Below are 20,356 nucleotides of genomic sequence, written 5' to 3'. Positions count from 1 at the left end.
TCAAAATGTGTGTACTATTTTTAAAATAAGGAATGTAAAGGTTGGTGAAATAATTTATTCTATGAGGATGTTCATAATAAAAATCATTTTATAAATCATCACAAACATTCATTTAACAATGTTTATATGGCCTATTTTTGCTTAAAACTATGACAGAATAGCTTTTTTAAAAAATTACAAAACTAAAAAATTACAAAATAACTGTTTGTCCAGGTGCAGTGGCTCACGCCTGTTATCCCAGCACTTTGGGAGACAGAGGCAGGTGGATCACCTGAGGTCAGGAGTTCGAGTCCAGCCTGGCCAATATGCTGAAACCCCAGCTCCTCTAAAAATACAAAAATTAGCCAGGCATGGTGGCAGGTGCCTGTAATCCCAGCTATTCGGGAGGCTGAGGCAGAAGAATCACTTGAACCTGGGAGGCAGAGGTTGCAGTGAGCCGAGATGGCGCCATTGCACTCCAGTTTGGGTGACAGAGCGAGACTCCAGCTCAAAAAATAAAATAAAATTTTTAAAAATCATTGTTTTAGGGACTGGACAATGGGCAGTGCAGAACATGATCCATAAAATAAGATAAACAAATAAGGTGAGCCCTGCCAACTTCCTGGCTTTCTGCTAGCTTCACTTTCTGGATCATGTACATGGAAGATGATCCCAAACAGAGTTCAGGAGTGCAGCAGTGTCACTGAAATGAAAACATATTACAATTCAAAGCTACTAAAGAAGCTCGAATTCACAGGACAGAGTCCCAGAGAGGGCAGAGCTGTGTAAAGAGCTTTGGAAATCTACATGGGAGTCATCAATGAGTCTCTGGAATCTAGACTCAGAAGCAATATTGTGCTGTGTATTCTCAGATCAAGATTGCACAAGACCAGGTAAATGGAGTTCTGAAATCAGCAATAACCAGAGGTTGCACAGAGCTGGGAAAAATTTGATTTCAGACTAGACAAAATTGAGAGACCTTGTTGAATCCCTCCAGGCATTCAGTAGACCTCCCATAAAAGTCGTGCATTATAAGTAGGGATATTTTAGTCCTAAAATGAGGGCTAGTCTGGACACACCTGAGCAAAGGTTACTGAAAAAGATAAATCTGACCAAAAATTAATTCTTTGATTGACCAAAACTCAACACTCCATTAAGGAAAGCCATAAACATTTAGAAACTGAACAACATTGCATCCATGATGTCAAGTATATAAATTCAAAAATATACTAGACATTTGGAGAAGCAGGAAAATATGTCTTAGAACCAGAGGAAAAAAAATCAATAGAAATGTACCCCCAAAATAACAGAAATGATGAAATTAGCAGACCAGGACTTTAAAATAGTAATTATTAATCCTATTTTCTAAAATAAAACCTATAAACATTTTTAAAAGATGTGAAATGTTGAAGGAGAAAAGCAAAAAAAGAGAACAAAATGGAAATTTTAGGACTAAAAATTACATCTGAAATAGATAATTTAATGGATGGGCTTAACAGCAGATGAGACATAGAAGAAAAACATCATTGTACTAGAATGTAGGGCCATAGAAGACATCTAAATGAAGCTCAGAGAGGAAAAACAAGGCTTAAAATTAAACAGTATTCCAGTAAGTTCTGAGACACTGATAACTGCCCTAAGAAGCATGCAAATGGAGTACTAAAAGCAGAGAAGACAGAGATTGGGTCAGAATAAAATATGTTTGAAGAAATAATGGTTGAAATACATAAACCCAGATATGTGAGAAGCTGATTGAATTCCAGGCAGGAGAGATACAAGGCAAAATACAATAAGGCACGATATAATTATTTGCTGAAAGACAATGCTAAAGAGAAAATCTTAAAAGTATTCACAGGGTTACAACTTCTCAGCAGAAATAATGCAAACCAAATGACAATGAAATGACCTATCAGACATGATGAAAAAAAAGCTGGCAACCTGAAATTCTATGTCCAGCAAAAATATCTTTTAAATATAAAAAAAAAGGATTATTCAAGACAAACCTGGGAGAATTCATCACTCATATATGTATACTATAAAAATATAATTTTTTCACCTTAAGGGAAGTTTTACCATTTGGAAACTGATATTTACATGAAGAAATGAATGCTTAAAATGCTAAACATGTTAAGTACATATAAAATATTTGTTTAGGTTTTTAAATTTCATTAACAGATAATTTAGTGTTTAAAAACAGTAATGATGAATGACAGGGTTTATAATAAATGTGGAATTAAAATATGCAACTCAAATAGTACAAAGTATAGGAGTCTGGACAGTAAATATGTTATGCTGTGGTCTTACTTTACACATGAAGTGGTATTATTTGAAAATAGCAAACCCTAGACGAAAGGTTAGCAACCATTTTCTGTAAAAGGTTAAATACTGAATATTTTTGGCTTTATAGACCATACTACCTCTGTTAAAACTGCCAAATTCTATTATAGTATGAAGAGCAGTACATAAACAAAAGAGTGTGGCCATGTTATAATGAAGTGTTATTAACAAAATCTTGTAGCTGGACAGAGGGTTGACGTTTGTCGATCCCTGCCCAAGATCAATCTCTTAAAAAAAAAAAAGTATATACAAATTTAAAATCTGTACCTTTCACTATATCGAAATCATATCTCACAAAATATTTGGACAAATTTAAGTATCTAGTGTTTGTGTTTGCATAGGTTATATGTGTGGTGTCTATAGAATATATGTGCAAATGCTGTAACTACTTCTCAGTCTCTATTCTCACCTCTTCAATTCACACTTTTACAAGAATGTTTTTTTCTATGATACAGTACTTAGCTGTAATTCCTCTTCAGGAATTTACTGGGTTAAAAAGAGGCACCTGTAGATGATATACCTTCATGGGGTTGTGCAAATGTAACGACTGGTCAACCTGGGGCTATAAAGAGCCAATACCCTGCCCCACCCTGTGGAAACTCTGAGGTGTCTTCACAGTCCCAGAGCTCCCTGCAGGGATTGGTCAAAGACTTCACTGAAACTGCATTTCACCTGAACTCCTCCCTGTGACTAATTTCTGTTTCATTCCTTTCTCTTCCACAGGTTTCCATCCCCCACACACTCCTAATTAACTTCCTAGATGCTATTTTTCATCTCAGGATTTGTATCCTGGAGATTCTAGTCTGCAGTCCCTCTTGGGACCACTTCCTGATAATCTGTTCACGAACAATGAGTTAGTTATACCTGCTTTGTAATCTGTTTTTTCCTATTGTAGTGTCAGTATATAATATTCCTTATTGTCATATATCATTCATCTTCCTATTTTACCTAGAATTCCATAAAATTTTGGAGAGCTATAGGCTAATTTTGGGGACAACAATATACTCAGTTATTGAGGGATAACAAATATGTTTTCTTACCTGTTAGATATACAGTTCCAAACCTTGAAGAAATTTTATAGCCAATTTCATAGAGAGTTCTACCTATGTATTACCAAAAACAACAGGGTGATTCAGTGAACTAAAGTCAACAAGCAATTAACACAATGAGGTAGCAGGTGAGAAAATAGCTGATTGATTGAGGAAACTTAGAATATTTCCTCTGTTTTGCTAATGAATGCTCCAGAATAAATTGTCTGAAGTGACCTATTTTTTGCTACATTCCAGTCTTTCAGCAAGCAAGCAATTAACGTACAGCTGCTTACTCCCATTTATCTCATTACTTTTAGCAAAATAGAATTTACTGTCAATTTTAAGGAAAGCAAAAATTGAAAATCAGGAGAAATATAAGTCAAAATGTATTTCTTAGCAGAAATATAAGTGGAGAGAATACTATAGTGGGTAACCTCAAGGGGAGGGCAAAAGTCAGTCTTTCATGAGGAACATGGTGGAAAGATCGATGAAAAGTTCCCTTTTTCTCTTTGATCTATCAAGCAATGTAATTTGGCGAAGTTTATTACTTTGTTTACTTGGCTTGTGAAATGTGTAACCTCTATTGATCCAGGGATTAATAATGATACCTCTTTCATCCCAACAACCTCTGGAATGTGGTGTATAAGAGGGCAAAAGAGTTCCCAATGTATTGTAGTAGCTCAGAGAAAGTGGTTGGACGTCAAAGAGGAGTTGGAAGAGGTGGAGAATGAATAGTCATAAACTCTCAGTTCCTAAGAAGAACTCTTACCTAGAGATAATATTACCTAAAACATCTAGCAAATAACTCGTGTATTGTTGAAGTAACTTGAAAGATGTGTACTTGTTGGAGAATTCTTGCTAGTCTCGGAACAATAACAATGCCGTATCTTCCTTTCCCTACTCTCTCCCCTTCTGTGTTCTCTCTTCCCTTTCCCACCCCCCATCCTCTGTGTGTCTTTCCTTCTTCACTCTTCTTTCTCACACATACACAGATATTCCTCCCCCTGTGTATTTGCATGTGTGTAGTATGTGGTGTGTGCACATGTATGCTGTAAAGATTTAGTGTTTGTATTCTACCTGTCCATTCTATGTGGGTTCCTAGAGTGATGCATTAGAGAATCTGAATAAATTGATGAAACTAATACTCTAGACTCATATGAGTTATTTTTGCTTTGTAATTTGTAACTCAGTAAGTCAGAGAAAAGAGGAATTTTGTGGGGGGTTTAGAGAGGCCATGGAGCTTCTGTTGTAGTGATAAATGGCTCCTGAAGAAACACAGCCCTCAAGTTGGTGGTTTTAACACCACCAGAGCCTATAAGCCTGGATTCTAATTTAGCAAAAATATATAGTGAAAAAAAAATCAATTAGGGTTAGAACTACCTTTAATAACTGGCTGAGAAATATGTATCAGATGAAAAGAATAAATTGAAAAGGAGACTCCAGGCAAAACTGCATTATGAGTTCAGGCTTTGAGACCCCCTTCTGCTTCAAATACACTGTATTTTTAGATAAGATAGATAAGAAGAAAATTGAAAAGACATAGCGAGGATCAAAAAATAAGATAAGCATCTCCACGCACAAGAAATGCAATAAACATGCAAAGCAATGAGTAGGGTTGAAGCCAACGCCAGCTAGAGTCCAGATCTGGGGACATACAAAGGCATTTGGGCATTTGGCTACTATGGAATATTGGTGATGTAAATTTCCTGTGTGTATCAGCGACAGAAAGCTTGCTTCAAGGTTGCAAACCAAGACTGGCCCTAGGCTAACCCGGTTGTGAAAAGAGACTGAAGAAAGCTGATTACTCACTTAAACATACGGATTATATGAGGCTGTATGCCCAAAGAAGTTAGCAAATAGGCATATCTGAGATGAGTAAAGGCATTCACTGGCTTGGTGACCAGACACATAATAATAATAACACTGCCAGGCACAGGCATCGGGCCAGTAATGTAAGGTACAGTTTCAGACTGGACATTCTGGGACTTGAGTAGAGAAAGTCCCATAATGATAAAGCACAAAAACAAGGGAGACGAGAAGAGATAGGAAGAGAGAAAGAGAGAGAGACCAGAAAGAGAGAGACTGACTGTCAAGAAGAACATGCAAATGAAAATTTCAAATGACAGGAACAAAACCCAATGCCACGAAGTCAGTAAAGTCAAAAGTTCAACACCAATTAGCTCCAAAAGTAATAGCAATTGAGGGCTAGTGGAGATAAATAGGCTCTATCCTCTCAAAAATATAAAATAGGTAATGCTATTCATTAAAAATAGCAGTAATTATAAGTTACAACAGGGAAAAATAAAACATTTATAGATGAATACTAAAAAGAACCATGAAGTAGTTTTAGAAATGCAAAATTTAGTTACTGATAGGAAAATAAACTCATCAGAGGAAAAGTTACCAATTCTATATAATCTAAGAAATAATTAGTGAGCTAGGCTGCGCACGGTAGCTCACAACTGTAATCCCAGCAGTTTGGGAGGCAGAGGCGGGTGGATCACTTGAGGTCAGGAGTTCGAGATCAGCCTAACATGGTGAAACGGCATCTCTACTAAAAAAAAAAAGTAGAAAAATTTGCTGGGCGTGGTGGCGGGTGCCTGTAATCCCAGCTACTCGGGAGGCTGAGGCAGGAGAATCACTTGAACCCAGGAGGTGGAGGTTGCAGTGAGCTGAGATTGCACCACTGCACTCCAGCCTGAAAATAAATAATTAGTGAGCTAAAAGGTAATGTTTCCATGTTGACATATATATACACACACACACATACATATACATACTTATAAATCATATAATTTATATATAAAATATGTAATAAATATATTGGTATTGATATTAATATATTAGATTAAATATCTAAACATATAATGTATAATTGATATACATTAACATGTACATATATAAAATTTACCACTATATAAAAATTGTACTATATATAAATATATATATAAATGTATATCAATTATACATCAGTAAACCTGTTAAAATTTGCAGTAGTTAACAGACATTGGGGGTAAATTGGAAGCTTCTAGGGTAAGTCTAAGAGAAGTTCTAGACTAAGACCAATACATAGAATATAAATATTTGAAAAACTAATTTTTATTCAAAACTAAAAAAGACATGACACCATGAATTTTAAGACCTTCTGAACATTGAAAATACTATGTAACATGAGTTTAAACCTACAATGGAGAAGTATCCAATTGATACAAAAGCAGTAACAGGCATCTTAAGAAGTGCCAAAAGGAACTCGTTAATGAGCTCAGATTTTATTTGCAGTGGGGGATAAACATCTGCAAGGAGGTCATGTGATCTATGAGAAGCGGATAAATATGCTTCAACCAAGTGTAGATATTTATTGATTAGAGTAGCCAGGGAAGAAGACTATATCCATTAATCAACATCTGCTATAAACTAGAACAGGAAAATTGGCATGGCCCAATCATTCCTAAAATATTGATAAATAAATACTTACATAAATAAGGTTGAAACAAAAGCGCTTGAAAGCTATTTTTTAAGCAACACAGAAGAAAGAAGATATAATACTATCAGATACTATTTAATGACAGGAAAATAGTATTGTTTGTCGCCCATTTCTACCAACAAAGAAAACAGTTTCAATAATTCTAGGAGTAGCAAAACTACTAACTGAGTATAGATAAACACCTCCCGAGAGAAGCTAAGACATAATAAGACAGACAAAGTGGTTTTACCCTTTTCTTTTTTTCTTCTTTTTTTTTTTTTGAGATGGAGTCTCACTCTGGCACCAGGCTGGAGTGCAGTGGCACGATCTTGGCTCACTGCAACCTCCGCCTCCTGGTTTCAAGCGATTCTCCTGCCTCAGCCTCCCGAGTAGCTGGGATTACAGGCACACACCACCATGCCCGGCTAATTTTTGTATTTTCAGTACAGACAGGGTTTCACCATGTTGACCAGGCTGGTCTCCATCTCTTGACCTCATGATCTACCCATCTCAGCCTCCCAAAGTGTTGGGATTACAGGCTGAGCCGCCACGCCTGGACCATGCCCTTAACTTTTTGAAGCATTCGAATTCAGATTATAACCCCAAGGACTGCATTATCCATAAATGTAATCTTAGCTTTCTTGAATATTTATTAAAGGAACTGCCAAAAAAGGAAAGATAGTCAAAAACCAAATACCATAAATTTTAAAAACAATGAAGTTGGTACATCTGGGAAATATAACAAGAAAGATCTTCTTTAAAGTCTAGCACGTGAGTTGTAAATATTTAGGAAAAAGGATGAAAGGGCTCTGGTGATAGAGGAGGCAACAGTGGTAGGTTATAAGGATTTCCTTTTTTTAAATTGAGCCCTTGTTTAATAGAACAGATTAAATTCCACAGACGTATCTTCAATTTTAATTATTGCAAAGCATTTGACAAAATATCTGGAAAATGTAAAATAGTAAAATGTGGGCTGAGAGATAACAGTTTTAGGTAAATTAAAAAATGGCTAATAATCATTGCCAAATACGTTGATTAATGGTGATGTCAGCTTGAAGAGTGCTCTCTAATGATGTACCACAGGCTTTCGTCCTGTACACTGTCATTTTTAATATTTTTATTCTCTAAGGCATGAAAAACATGCTTATGAAATTTGTCAATTATATAAACCTGGAAAAGAAACCTAATAGGATAACAAACTGATTAATGATGAAAATGTTTTTGACTGGCTGGAAACCTGAACCTATAACAGCACAAATTTTTTTAACATCAACAATGAACTAACATACTCATTTTGAAGAAATACTTTATCACCTTCATAATTAAAGGTATCTAATGCTTAGAAAGAATTATGTAACCTTACTTTATGAATAATACATAGGGTTAAAATTATGACATCTAAGTAGAATATTATATTTGAAATATAATATTAAATGTTTTTCATGCATTTTGATAAAGTCTTTATATATATATATACAAATTAACAAATTACAAGATTATAAGTAGGTAGTATCAGGAATTATCACAAAATGAACATAACAGTGTAACAGCCACCCAGATCTATAAAGAAATCATTGCCAGCAATCCACAAGCTCTTCTTGTTTCCTTTTTCAAAAATGACTGTCTCTTTCCTCCCCAATAAATTGCTCTAGAAAGTGGTTCTGCCCCACACTATACTCAAAAATCAAGGTCAAAACGTGTAGATCAGATTGTAAACGTTTCTGGAAGATAACATACAGCATCTTTTTGTGGTTGGGAAGGATTTTTTAAACAGGACTCAAAATGTACTAGCTAAAAAGGAAAATATAAATTCAGTTACAGTAAAATTAGACATTGATTATCACAAGGCATTAATAAGAGAGTTAAATGGCTAACTATAGATTGAGAGAAGATATTTCTAAACATATAACGAAAATATTCATTTTTGTTAATGTATTAACAAGCTCCACAAATCAATAAGAAACACTCAGTAAACCTAATAAAAATTGGGTAAAACATTTTAACAGGCAGTCCACAAAAGAAAAATTATAAGCTTATTCAATATGTTTGTTCCTTCAGTGGTTCTGCACACTACACTAACAAAAGTTACTGGAACTTTTTTTTTTTTTTTCCATAAATGGCATTATGAAAATCATTAACATTCTGGCAATTAGACAAACAAAAGAAAATCTGTCTAGCTGAGGCTTCTGTATATATGTTCATCACTTCACAGGTAAAGCACCGAGTGTCAGTTGTGAGAAACAGACTTACAGCAAGTTGTTTAGTTTCATATATTTTAAAAATATATAAATTATTTTCAGGGAATTTCACAACAATTATGTTTTAAGATACTTGGTTTAAGGATGTTAATTTGTTTTTAAAATGTCAAATATTACCTTAAGATTATAAGAGACAAGAAAAATGAAAAGCAGACCCAAAAGCTATACAGCTGCTTAAAACTACATAAAGCCTAGATAACAGTGAAACGAATGTGAATGCAAATCTAAGTTTGATTACGTTCTTGCTCCACACAGAAGCCACAGTGATACACACAGAGGCTAGCCTGAGCCAGAGTATAAAAACAAATATACTCTTATTTTACATTATTTCACACACAATGTTCTACATTAGACATGTATACAAGTTTAATGTAATATAGCGAGAATTAGGTCTGATTAGAACATCTTGAACATTTACGTTACCTGTAATTTTAAAGCTCACTTACTAAACAGTGTAAATGATGTATGGTCTTATTTTTTTAATGTCCTGAAAATACTGTGGCCAAGAGAAAATACACTTTTGTGTGTGTTATCTCAGGTGGTAGTATTTTTCTTTTTCTAAATTAAACTTTTTCTAAAAGGAACTTACAGGTAGTCAGATATGAATGTAATATTTTTAAAGCATTAGAATAGCTATTACTACCAACAGAATGGATTCCCACAAAAGTAATGAGCTCTTCGCTACTGGAGATATTCAAGTGAAAGCTAGTTATCAGAATGGTTTTAGAAGAAAAATTTACATAATTTGGGAGGTTGGACTGTGTTCTTTAATTTTATTTAAAATGAAAGTTAAAATGCAAGCTATTATGTTACAATCATTAGCAAAGCTATCAAGTGGATTTTATTTCTTATTGGCTGATTTTCAGTTTTGGTTCATCTGTTTTATTAATATAGGGGGGATGTTATTTATATCATTGCTAAGTAACACTTGACTATATATAATTTTTATTTTTAATGAGTCTGGTCATTTCCTTATTTACTGTGAATATCTCTCCTGGTTCATTCATTCAGCAAATATTTATAGAGCACTTCTACATGCCAGCTACTCAGGGTTTCTTTTAGAATATTTTATAAGCAATTGTTATGATTTTTTTATACTTGAGAATCCAATTTATTCATTTAAGGAATGTACAAAAAAATCTTTAACTAAAGATTTTATCATATGGAAAACCAGATATGTCGTATATTTTGTTCACAGAAATGAAGTCTTACGTGTGATAAAAATAAAGCAAATAATAATGTAATCCAGTCAAAGTCATTGAAGTCATGTTCTTCTTTGCAACTCTTTGGAAGCTGCTATGTAGTTCTCCCTTGTAAGGAAGCCTGAGGAGCTTCATGGTGTATGTAGTCCCTAGTATCTCTTTGTTCACTGCATTTCTAACTGAAATCAAGATCAAAGCCTTCATCAGTTGAAGGCAAATATCAACGTTGCAAAGAAATGTAAAGTTATGTCAATTTTCTGGGTGCAAATTTACTGCTTTACTTTGTATTCTTTCGTCCCTGGCATGCATTCTTAGTAAAGTCTGCGGAATCTTGGAAAGAGCATAGTTAATCAGACATAATTTCTTGGCTTCCCAAGCTAAGTGCCCATTCAGTGGCATTGCACAGAAAATGTCATCATTCTCCAGATGTTACTCTCTCCAAAATAAAAAAAAAAAAAGTAAAAACATTCTTGTCCATGCAGCTCACAAGGAATATTACTCGGTGAAGGTGCAGAATGTAAGTGTATAGACTACAAAACGCTTCAAAGCTCAAACATACAACAGTGATATAAGTTATCAAATTGCCCCTCTATGAGAGGGAAGATTAAGGGATGGGTATCAATAAGGAAATCAATTAAATCATAGAATTTGTAGCAAATTTCTTAAGATTGCCCATTTTTTAAGTCAAGAAATGACTTAAATTCATTATTTAATAACCACTGCCTAGCATGGTTCTCTGGACATAATAGGCACTCAATAAACATCTATAAAATGAATATAAGAATAAAGTAAAAAATGAATATATTAATTAATTACATCCAGGAAATAGGATCCCTGAAACAAGAGGGAAAATTCTTGGGTCCAGTTGCATACATATAAGAAAGACAGAGATTACATAAGGCAAATTGAATTATAATTGAAAAAAATCTCCTTAATCAAGTTAGTGGTTCTCATTGTATCTCCAGTAGAGCAGAATTAGAAGACTTCTCCAGAGCAGTTATTGTATTTATTCTAGATTTTATTCTTGGCTTAATTTATTTTATGCAGGTATTCTCACTCAAGTGTGTGTGTGTGTGGGGGGGTGTATTCTTAAAAATTATTTGATTGTTTACATAAATAAAATCCTCATAAAATTAAGTCATCAACATTATCTTGGAGAAATCCTTGGATTGTATTAAAACTCTAGCACTCCGAGTGGTTCACACTAGGAAAGGAGTGTGGAATTCTGCTTAGAATTCTGTCTTAACAAGTTTTACTGGGCTCCAGTTATTACTCACGCATTAGCACATCCCTTCCTGTGAACATTATCACAATCACATCTCCATACATCAGGGAGCAATCGGCTTATGTGGGTCAGCAGAGTGAGTGGACGGGGTATTCTGATGAGCTGGGAATGAGAAAGGACTTGCTTAGTTACCCAGGAGAGGTGGGGAATCTTGGCACAGGCCTGCTTCAAAGGGACCCGGGAAGCTGGCTGAGAGCATCCACAATTCAAAGTAGAAATGTTAAGAATTTAGATGTAACTGATTACAGTAGGATATTCCTTTGACTCGCATAGTGGCTTTTAGCTAAGTGGCTAACATTCAGTGAATTTAAAAATAGAGTCTCAAAACCCAGTCTCTATCTAGCATTTTGTGCAAAAAAAGCTTTAGTTATTTATTACTGTTTCATTCACTTAAGAAAGAAAAGCATCAGAGGCACATTTACAAAATGAAAATCTTCCAACTAGTAACTAAATATAGTTTATTGTTTATTAACAAAATAATTAGGGATGCAAGTAACATCTCCATACCATCTGCCTCAGGGACTCTTACTGAAGCTTCATTATTTTCTGGGGCAGAGGCTCAGCTCTAAAAGACATCACTAGAAAAAAATGCAGAATAGCAAAAAAGAAATGTGCATATTATCTGTGCATTAGCAAAATCTATTATTAGACAGGTGATAATGTCAATGGTGTATACAAATAGATGCAAAACAATATATACAAATTTGTTTGCTGTGTGTGCAGTGATATATTTAATTTATATATGCAAATTTTTGAGATACAATGTTGCATTCAATGATGCAAAATTGCCAATGATCTGTGCAACAATATAAGGAAAATGTATTGTCTATACAATGATTTTCGAGCTAGGTCTACCTAATACACGAAAGTACAAAAAGATGAGGTCATTTTCAAGTAAAATCTCATGATCATCGAGAGAGATATTGCTTCTGACTTGCAGTAAGTGGAAAATTGCTTTGTATCTCCACTTTTCATATTTGTACACTTGGTCTCAGACTTTGATAGAGTAATTTCATATACTTGAAAGCATAGGTTATAAAGGCTTTATCTGCTTTAGTTCATTTTTTAGGAAGAAATATAAGGGAATTGTTCTCAAGATCGATATGGTTAAATATAGTAAATAAATTCTTTAAGATCTCAAATGCCTTTTATGAGTGCTCTTATCTCCCCCATGACTCATGCATAGTGCGTGATTCCCTTCTCGTTGGCTAGCACTTTGTACACACATTATTTATTCCAATCCTAACCCTAGTTCCTGGATGGCAAGCATTATGCAGTTCTCAAGTTCATTCTTACAACTCCTCTGATTCCTATGAAGGTGAATGGCACACACAGCCAGTGACTTCAATGACTAACTACTGTAACTATAGTATCTGTTTTGATAAAGAGGGGAGATTTTTGGTGTATGTATACTTGGCAACATGAAACAATTTCACCAAAAACATTGTGGGTGTGTTTTGATATTAACTTAGAATATATATAGCAGTCCCACTTCACAAGGCTCTGAATGAGTAGAGAAACAACATTGACAACACTGGGATAAGTACACACACACACACAACACACACACACGACAGATAAGCCTTGTAAATATAGTTGTTTTTAGTGCAATCTTCTGAAAGTGTTACATTCATATACACAGACATCAATTCTTCTTTTAAATCATTTCTTTAATAGGCTTTCTTTTCCCCCATAGGGCAAGCTGAGACTGGTTGACATAGCAATGGGCTAAAATAACAATGTAGAGAAAATAGTTGCAAACCAAATTTAAAAACAAAAAACAAAAAAACACAAAAACAAACAAAAAAAAACAGGTTCAAAATTCTTTGTACACCTTAATAGGGACGATATCTTCTATTACCCTAAAAATTTTCCCACATCTTTATGAGCTCCACATCACTAATTTTAATTCCCCGAAATAGAATTGCATTTCCTGTCTGAGATTTTAGTAACATATTATAACAAAAAGCATACTGGACTAGAATCAAACCTAGTTATAAAGATATGCTTGTCATATGTAAAAAGTCATGATAGCTGATCATTAGAGAAATTAAAATCAGAACCACAGTGAGATACCAACTACACCAGTTAGAATGGTGATCATTAAAAAGTCAGGAAACAACAGATACTGAAGGGGATGTGGAGAAATAGGAATGCTTTTACACTGTTGGTGGGAGTGTAAATTAGTTCAACCATTGTGGAAGACAGTGTGGCGATTCCTCAAGGATCTAGTACCAGAAATACCATTTGACCCACAATCCCATTACTAGGTGTATACCCAAAGGATTATCAATCATTCTACTATAAATACACATGCACACATATGTTTGTTGCAACACTATTTATGATAGTAAAGAGTTGGAACCAACCCAAATGCCTATCAATGATAGACTGAATAAAGAAAATGTGTCACATATACATTTTGGAATACTATGTAGCCATAAAAAAGAATGAGTTTGTGTCCTTTGCAGGGACATGGATAAAGCCAGAAACCATCATTCTCAGCAAACTACCACAGGAACAGAAAACAAAACACCGCATATTCTCACTCATAAGTGAGAGCTGAACAATGAGAACAGATGGACACAGGAAAGGGAACATCACACACCAGGGCCTGTCAGGGGTTGAGAGGGCTGAGGGAGACAGAGCATTAGGAGAAATACCTAATGCGTGTGGGGCTTAAAACGTAGATGACATGTTAACGGGTGCAGCAAACCACCATGGCACATGTATACCTATGTAACAAACCTCCATGTTCTGCACATGTATCCCAGAACTTAAAGTACAATTTTAAAAAATATGTTTGTGTGACATTATAAAATAGGGGGTCCAAGTTATAAATCTCAACATTTTGATTCAGCCATAAAAAAATGGGAAGAAAACATGTCATAGTTTTTGAAACTATTATTAGAAACCTAATTAGAAGATATAATATGTCTCAACTATTTAAATATACTTAAGAATACGTATATTTCTATTTAAATATACTTAAGAATACGTATATTTATATTTAAATATACTTAATATGTATATTTATACTTAAATATGTTTTTATATATTAGTAATATATATTTAATATATTTAATATTTATATTAATTTAATAATATATATTTAATATATGTAATATTTAATATATTAAATAAGTATACTTAGGTATACTTTTTTAAAGTAATATACTTTAAGTATGCTTAATTATACTTAAGTTTATTTAAATTAAGTATAATTTAAATAAGTATAATTAAGCATACTTAAGAATAAATATGTTTATGTTCAAATATACTTAAAAATAAGTATGTTTATGTTCAAATATACTTAAGAATAAGTATGTTCATGTTTAAATATACTTAATAAAATAAGTATATTTATATTTAAATATGTATTAGCATTTTGATAAGTAATGTTTTCACTGTTTTGTTAACCATCTAATTCACAAAAGGTCTCATTAGAAAATACTTAATACTCAGACACTGTAGGAACAAAACAACCAGTGTTATTAAAAACAGGGGAAGGTGGGACAAATGTCTGAGTTTTTAAAAGTCTATATGTTTTGTCTATTTTTTCCATTTTCCTTTATATTTACTTATATATACTATAGGAACAAGAGATTAAATATTCTATTGCTAACTATATAATTTTTTATTAATTCCTCAAAACGTAACATTAACTTCGTGATAGCTACAGTGCTTATAAAATTTATTTTTATAGGACATTGAATTTTCCTACATGAAGCTATAAACGAACACCTGCTTTGTATTAACTAATTTACCACTCAAAAAAAACATAAAACTTACCAGTCTTAGGGTCTCTGACCAAATATTATGTACACTGTACATATTCTTTTAATTCAGAAAGTATGAGATGCTCTACATATCTCAATGAGCACTGCTTGAAATATCTATTTAGCATCTTCCAATCAAATTACAACATGAACTTTGTTTTTCTTGGTGAAGAAAATACCACTATAACTGCTACATCAAGAATAAGTTGTATGGATATTCCAACAGTAACAGAGAACAGTGAAAATAATGAGTGAGCTGGCCTGAGGTGGATGTACCAAGAGGTGGGTAGATGAGAGAATTCTCAGAACATCCTGACAGACTGGATTTTAGGGTGAGAGCTCCTGGCGACAATGGCAGGTGAAAAGGAGGAATCAAGGCTGACTTCTAGACATGCAGAGTTGAGAAACTTAAAGTGAGTTAGTAGCAATTCCTGAAATGGAAAAAAAAAAAGTTAGAGAAAGAGATTTGGGGATGAAAATTAGGAGTTGCATTTGAGTCTTAACTTGAGGGGTCAAGATCCCAAATCGGTTGTAAAGATGAGTTTGGGTCTCAGGAAGAAGAAATTAAGACATCAATTTAGGAGTCATCAGTAGCTGAATGGGACTGAAAGATGAGATTAGACAGGAGGATCTAGTGAAACAAGTGTTTTCCAAGACTTGAGGGGACATACCAATGTCTAATATCTATTTAGAGGAAAAAGAAAAGGAATGCCAAGTGAGAGAGAAAGAAACCCGTGAGAGTGGGTGGCACCGTGGTAGCCAAGCAGGAAAGTTTTCTAGTTGGAAGAAGTGGTCACTGTATCATTTTGTGAGACAATGTGGCAACACAATCTTTTTTAAGTAAAAATAGAATAATGTCTTTGATTCACAAACTCCATCTTCCCAATCATGGAATCTGCATTATTATAGAAATAACTAGCCTTAAAGGTGGTAATACATGCACCAATATGTTCATTGCTTCAATCTACCACTATTCATAATCAACTGAAACTGGGAACATCTAAATTTTCATCAATAAGGGAAAGCTAGGTAACTTGAGATAGAATAATCATATAGAGTATTTTATAGCTGATATAAATAATATGTATTATTTTCAAATTGTTTTTAAAAGGCAGAATATGAGTCTGAATATACATTGATTAAAAATAGGTAAAATTATGAATAATATAATTCAGGGTTGGTATAGAATAGAACTCCACATTTTTTCTATTCCATTTATTATTATCTTAAAATTTACCTACCTTAATGAATATAAGATAGTTTATCACTGTGTTTTTTACTTTTTTACGTGTTAAATAGTGATGTTAAATATTTTATATACATACGCTAATTATAAAATTACTAACTGAATAATCTCTTTTTAGCTTTTGTTTATTTAGTGATATATTGATGTTTTTCTTATCCAATTTGTGAGCCTTTTAAATATCAAGAATGCTAATCCTTAGTCATTATTCCCATAAAATACTTACAACAAAAGTTTTCATTTAGTGATCACATATCATAATACACTTAAATGTTACATTTATCAAAATTCCTATTTTACACATGCTAAAAAAGGATTTTATAGAGTTTAGGTGACTTGCCCAGGCCACAGAGAGCTAGTAACAGAAATCTGTTTGAGTTCTGATAAGTTCAATTCCATATCCCGTGCTTTCTTTTTCCATGGAGGTATTTAAAACTAAAGACCCCTAAAAATTTCAAACACTTGACAATACTGATCTTAAGTTATTTTCAAATGTGGTTTTATTTCATGGAGAAACATGGAAAAATAAGCTAAACAGAAAGGAGTATGCAGAGTACTTTGGCCTTCTCAGGAAACCAAAAGTAAGATGATTCTATAAATTACGTAATCGGCAAATTGAATCCCTTTAAAAATTAATGAAGTGCCACTAGTTTAACACTGAAACAAAGGCTATAATCATCATGCACCATTTGTAACACTGTCTCTTGATATTATTTGAATTTGGAGTTAAAGATGAATCATTCTCACCACCCATTAGTAGAGAACTTACCAATTCATAAAACTATTAAAACTCTCTATTGATACAAGAACCAACAGAATCTTTAAAGTTAATAGGAAAGAAAGAAAATTAGACAAAAGGCACTATAAACAAATAAGGAAAAATATAAAGTACAGAAACCCTTAACCACACTAATATTTATTTAACTCTAAATATTCATGCCAATTAAAAAATGTTTTATATGGAAGTGACACAGAATAAGAACTCTTTTCAAGCAATATGTTGTATTCTTTTTTTAATAAATTTCTAGTTGGCTTATTGTTTTTCTGATTTCAGTTTTTAATCTTTAAATTTTAGTATTTGATATAGTTTTAATCTTTGTCGCCATCAAATCTCCTGTTGACTGGTAATCCCCAATGTTGGAGGTGAAGCCTGGTGAGAGGTGATTGGATCATGGGGGCAGTTTTTCATGAATGTTTAGCACCATCCTCTTGGTGCTGTTCTCGTCATAATGAGGGAGTTCTCACGAGATCTTGTTGTTTAAAAGTGAGTGGCATCTCCCTGCCCTGCCTCTTGTTCCTGCTCCTGCCAAATAAGACGTGTCAGCTCCCTCTTTCCTTATTCCATGATTGTAAGTGTTCTGAAGCCTCTTTGGAAGCTGAACAGATGCCAGCATCATGCTTTCTGTACAGCCTACAGAACCATGGCCAATAAAACTTCTTTTCTTTATAAATTACCCAGTTTCAGATCTTTCTTCTTTCTTTCTTTCTTTCTTTCTTTCTTTCTTTCTTTCTTTCTTTCTTTCTTTCTTTCTTTCTTTCTTTCTTTCTTTCTTTTCTTTCTTTCTTTCTTTTTTTTTTTCTTGACGGAGTTTCACTCTTGTTGCCCAAGTTGGAGTGCAATGGCACGATCTCGGCTCACTGCAACCTCCGCCTCCCAGGTTCAAGCGATTCTGCTGCCTCAACCTTCTGAGTAGCTGGGATCACAGGCACCCACCACCAACCCGGCTAATTTTTTGTATTTTTTGTAGAAACGGGGTTTCCTCATGTTAGCCAGACTGGTCTTGAACTCCTGGCCTCACATGATCTGCCCGCCTCAGCCTCCTAAAGTGCTGGGATTACAGGCGTGAGCCACCGCACCTGCCCCAGGTATTTCTTTATAGCAATGTGAGACTGGTCTAATACAGTATTTGACACTGTTTGTATAACAGGTTTTTCCTTTCTATTCTATACTCTCTGGGGACCAGAGACCCTGCATTATCCTGGTCCTCCATCAACTCTAACCCTTTCTTTTCTCTTAGTTTTTCATCCTGCTTTTCCCCTTTCAGTTTTGGTATTTTCCAAGTTTGTTTTTCTCCAGACCTGAATTAAATGATTTTAATGTAACAGTTTTTATTGGGAACTTATTATCTATAGATATTTTACTCAGGTAAACTCAGCTAGTCCTTGAAACAGCTGTAGGAGACAAGTGCTGTTGCACATGTTTTATAAATTAAAGAAACTAAAGCATAGAAAGTTTGGGTAAGTTGACACAGATCACACGGACAGTAAGAAAAGCAGCTAGTAAGTTGACCCAGGGCATGACTTTTAACCACCGTGCTATACTGCGTGCCAGTCAGCAACTACCAGGCTTCTAACATGTGCATAGCAAGCAGTCTATCCTATTCTCTAAAAGCAAACCAAGCAACCAAACAAGAAACAAACTGACATGTTATTACTGATAACTCTATACTTTCCTTAGGTTAACATCTTTAGTGGTATACGCCCAAGTTCCAAAGTCTAGACACCCATTTACATTAAACTCCTATTACATTTTACAGTGTGTGCCCATTAGTTTCTCTTAGACTGTGGGATGGCCAACTGTCCCTGGCATGGGCAGTCGGTTGGTGAGGTCCTTGATTGGGAATACTTTCAGGCTGAGCTCCTTCTACTCTTGTTCTCTTGTTCTTGAAATGAAAAGTCCTCTCCACGCAATCCTCTTCCAATCTGGACCCTCAGGGCATTTCTTTTCTGCCTCCTCTCTACCATTCCCTTCATCCTAGGCACACTATCCTCATAATTACGCATCTGTGACTACCAGACTCACATTGGAGGGCTGTAACTTCTCTGAATCTTTGAGCACATACCATGAGTACCAGACATACAAAAAGTACTTGGAACCAACCCAAATGTCCATCAATGATAGACTGGATTAAGAAAATGTGGCACATATACACCATGGAATACTATGCAGCCATCAAAAAAGGATGAGTTCATGTCCTTTGTAGAGACATGGATGAAGCTGGAAACAATCATTCTCAGCAAACTATCACAAGGACAGAAAATCAAACACCGCATGTTCTCACTCATAGGTGGGAATTGAACAATGAGAACACTTGGACACAGGGCAGGGAACATCACACACCAGGGCCTGTCGTGCGGTGGGGGGAGGGGGGAGGAGGGAGGGATAGCATTAAGAGAAATACCTAATGCAAATGACGAGTTAATGGGTGCAGCAAACCAACATGGCACATGCATGCATATGTAACAAACCTGCACATTGTGCACATGTACCCTAGAACTTAAAGTATAATTTTAAAAAAGTGCTTTATATCCTTTACTACATTTAATCTTCAAAATATGTTACATAAGAAGCACAGGGAACTTGCTAATATATATCATAAAGTAAAATTATTTAATAAATCTATGAAATATTAACTGAGTACTCAATTTGTGAATACAATAAACTTCCTCACTTCATATTCTGCACAATTACAAATATATAATATATATGTGACTATGTTTGTGTATGTGTATATATGTGTGTCTATGAATATATTTACATGTATTCATGTACATATACACACACACACAATTTCTAAAGTCTCACGTTTACCAGATTTATAGAACAATGTAATTAAACACCATATATATGGTAATATTTGTCTTCATTACAAATATATTTAGGATTAAATGTATCTGTCATATAACTTATATCTTCTGCTGAATTCTTGAAACCGTTGCTATTCAACAAATAAACAATATGGTATTGTTATTGGCTACTATCTTTTAACAGATTAGCA

At 34.3% G+C, this 20,356-nt stretch overlaps 1 protein-coding gene across 1 annotated transcript in view; it reads right to left on the bottom strand.

Moving 5' to 3' along the window:
- Positions 1–20,356, bottom strand: part of CNTNAP2 (contactin associated protein 2) — a 2,262,889-nt gene that overhangs the window by 1,565,337 nt on the left and 677,196 nt on the right. The window lies entirely within an intron of this gene.

Source organism: Macaca fascicularis, chromosome 3, assembly GCF_037993035.2.
Source record: "Macaca fascicularis isolate 582-1 chromosome 3, T2T-MFA8v1.1".
Taxonomy (NCBI): Eukaryota; Metazoa; Chordata; class Mammalia; order Primates; family Cercopithecidae; genus Macaca; species Macaca fascicularis.
This window is presented reverse-complemented; position numbering and strand designations above follow the sequence as displayed.